This window comes from Benincasa hispida, chromosome 5, assembly GCF_027475165.1.
Source record: "Benincasa hispida cultivar pf3 chromosome 5, pf3_genome.v1.1, whole genome shotgun sequence".
Lineage (NCBI taxonomy): Eukaryota > Viridiplantae > Streptophyta > Magnoliopsida > Cucurbitales > Cucurbitaceae > Benincasa > Benincasa hispida.
This window is the reverse complement of record NC_143482.1, coordinates 43450385-43454253: the sequence shown is the minus strand read 5'-3', so window position 1 is coordinate 43454253 and position 3869 is coordinate 43450385. Positions and strand designations below refer to the sequence as shown.

Genomic DNA, 3869 nt, shown 5'->3' with positions numbered 1-3869 from the left:
TTGGGCATTTGGTCCTTATATAGAAGCTTTTAATAAATGTCGGCTGATAATTCAGATAGATGATACATACTTGTATGGCAAATATCGAGGAAAATTTTTGATTGCTACATAAGTTGACTCAAACGACCATCTTCTTTCACTTGCATTTGTCGTTGCTAATGAAGAGTCTACAAACTCATGGGGATGGTTCCTGAAACACCTAAGAGAAATTGTAACACACGAAGAGGTGTGTTTAATTTCAGATCGACATGTTGGTATAATCATAGCAATGAACAATCCAGCAAATGGTTGGACGGAACCAAAATGTCACCATCGAATACTACCGCTACTGCGCACATCTAGATTCTATGGGGGTTACCAGATTGGGATTTATTCAGTTGGACTGGCATCTGATTACAGCCTTGGTCGAGAGATGAAGGCCTAAGACGCATACATTTCATATATCTGTTGGAGAGTGCACTATCACTCTATAAGACATAGAAGTGTTGTTAGGGTTACCTGATGAGCCAGTGACCGAAGTGATGTACGATGACTGGTCACTAGTTTGTCAACCGTACCTCGGTGTTACCCCATTTGCCGACAAAATTAAAGGATCGAAGTTAAATTTGATATGGTTAGGAACACAATTCCGCGAGCTCACAAATGATGCATACGATTAAACCGTCATAAGATATGCACGAATATACTACAAATGATGGGTGGAAGTCTATTTTCTGACAAATCAAGTCATTTTGTTTACTTGATGTTCCTGCCACTATTATCTAACCTCTATGATGCGGGGCGGTATTCGTGGGGTGGAGCATGTTTGGCATGGCTGTATAGACAACTATGCAAAGCAACAAGACCTGAGGTTCGAGAGATAGTTGGGCTTATCATACTTTTGCAACTATGGGCTTGGGAGCAATTTCCAACAATGGCTCCACAGCTACAACATGTTAATGATGCTCAGTTAGCTGGACGAGCCTACGGTTCTTGGTATGTTATTTTAATTCAATTTAATTTCTATATCACTGATCTAGTTAATTTAGATTCTAAATTATCAATTTAAAAATTTATGTGGAGAGACAAATTTTGTGTGACTAAGACAGCCACACATATAGTCAGCCAGTACAGGTACATGTTTGATCGACTTCAACTTGCTCAGGTACATTACACTGAACCTAATTGATTATTTTATACACATTTTTATTGTATTTGTCTTTAATGTTCTCCAATATAATATTTTATTGTATCTGATCAGGTTATTTGGGAGCCGTACAAAATTATTTTGTATACTTTGCCCAATTTCTATATGAATGGTCAAAACATATGGCAGACGATGAGTCCTCTCATATGTTTTCACATTGGTGAATGGCATATTCCTGACAGGGTGATGAGACAATTCGATTTTTAGCAGGATGTCCCATCGTCTTGTAATACTGAACCTTTACTGCATGATATCGACTTAAGGACTGTAAATTGGTCCAAAAAAGTTGCACATTTGGTAGTGCGATGGTACTATCGTCAAGGTTTATTGCAATGGGGTTTTTTTTTGAACAGTTTGACAGGGATGTCACTCAAGACTAGATTCATTGGTATAATAATATCACAAGGCGCTACGTCACTTGTCCGGGAGCAACTGTGGGTCATCTTGTAAATGAATGAATATTATCTAATTATTTTTAATTTAAATTTATTTTAAATATTATCTAACTGTTTTATAATTCACATAGATCGAACAACTGTAGACTCCGTGATGTTGCGAATGATCCGAACTAAGTTCTTGCTATATGTAGTGACAACCAAAGCTAAATGGAGGAGATACATTATATGTATGATATACCTATTATTCCTCCACTAGCTCCTAAACGTAGAGGACTTGTACGGGAAGAGGATGAGTTTGATGAGGTTGCCCATAATGTGGAAGAGTTGCCCCCTGTGATGCAGACACAGAGTCAAACTGATTATGTTAGTCCGATGATGATGATGCCAGCATTTGGTTCAGGACATTATGACTCAGAGGCTGGTCCTTCGTCTTCATACGTGCATGGACATGGTCGGGGTCGTGGAGAGCATAATGAATATTTATATCATGAAACGCTTGTAGAGGTACCAGAGCAACATCAAGAAAAACCAGAGCAACCTCAAATTCGAAGTCGACGACGACAACCAGCTCGAAATCGACGACGTCCGCCTTGTGGGACACATTGATTTTTGTAATTATTTTTATATAAATGAGATATTTTAATTTACAATTTTTTATTTTTATGAGATATTATTTTTTTAATTTATTATTTTTAGAGTTTAAATAAAATAATAAATTAATAAATTATTTTTATAAAATTAAAAATTAAAAAAAAAAAGAATGCACAAAGGTCGAATGTTGAAAATTTGACCTAAGTGGGTCGAATTTTCAACTCTTGACCTATTAAAAAAAACAATATTTTTCTAAATAGTTTCAAAAGTACTATTTTTATAAAAAGTTTTGAAAACTACCATATTATTTTAATTTTCCCTAAATCTTATATATGTACTTTTTAGCTTAGAAATGATTTTCCACACTAAGTGGAATATGAGTATATTTAAGGCTCTTTTTAGGGAAAAATATTTTTCAAAAGATCATTTTCATTTAGACATTTTTATAAAAGCGATTTAAAATAAAAACAATTAAATGTCAGGTAACATCCTTTTCTCAAAATACTTTTATATATAAATTTGTTTGATTTGTTATATATTAAAAAGTATTTTATTAATGTTAGATTATCATAAAAAACGACTATAAAATACTATAAATAGAAGTGAGGTAGATTACTTTTGAGTCATTTTGATAAATGCCCGGTGGTGGTGGTGGTGGTGGTGGTCGTTGTAGTTGGCTGGAGGTGTCAGCTGGTGGTGGTGCCTCGACAACATAGTGAAAGTGAGGTAGATTACTTTTGAGTCATTTTGATAATTTCAAGAATTATACAAATTAGTTTAAATACTTAAAAGTCATTTTTCAAAAAGTTGATTTCAAGTATTTATCCTAAACTAACTTATTTTATAAACTCATTTATTCAAAATTTATTTTAAGGTGGTTGCCGAACACTTGAATTTTTTCTAAAATAACTTATTTTTTAAATTAAACACTTAAAAAGATACTCTTGTAACGCGAGAGGTATATGAATGAGCCGATATCACATATAAATGAGAGGAATCTCGAGGACATGAAAGTATGGTTAAGAAATGCTTAACAATAATTGAAAGTTCCTACCTATACAAGCAAAGTACACCTTTATTTTTAACAGTTCAATCATAGGAAACTTCAAAGTTAAGCATGCTTAGTATGGAGTAATCCTATATTGGAAGACATGCTGAAAGAACCCATGTTAGATGTTGGTTTAGATTGCAGGAGAATATCGGGGTTATTAGGTGACAAATTCGGATTTCGAACCAACTTAGGATACATACATACATACATACACACACACACATATATATATATCATAAAATATTAACTTATATTTTTAGTATTAATATCTACTATTCAACGTAAAAGAATTATAATTAATTAAGTTTCACTATTTTTCATTACCACTAAAATTATTTTTAAAATTCATTTTAAAATTACTTAAAGTTAATTAATAGACATTTTTGCCAAAGACAGAAGTGAGTATTTAGTAAAGAATCGAGGAGGTTAAATGTGTAAATTTTGAAATTTATAGATTAAATTGAAATAAAACTCAAATCTTATAGATATAATTGTAACATTTTAAAACGAGAATAAACTAAAATTAAACTCAAAATTTATGGATTAAAAATACAATATTTTAAAACCTAAAAAACAAATAAAAACTATATCTAAAACTTTGGGACTCATAAAGTGTTTTTTTTTTTTTTTTTTTTAATTAAAA

The 3869-nt window shown here is 32.2% G+C and overlaps 1 pseudogene; it reads left to right on the top strand.

Moving 5' to 3' along the window:
• The first annotated feature begins 1117 nt into the window (after positions 1-1117).
• On the top strand, positions 1118-2190 carry LOC150036163 (uncharacterized; annotated as a pseudogene).
• The last annotated feature ends 1679 nt before the right edge of the window (positions 2191-3869 follow it).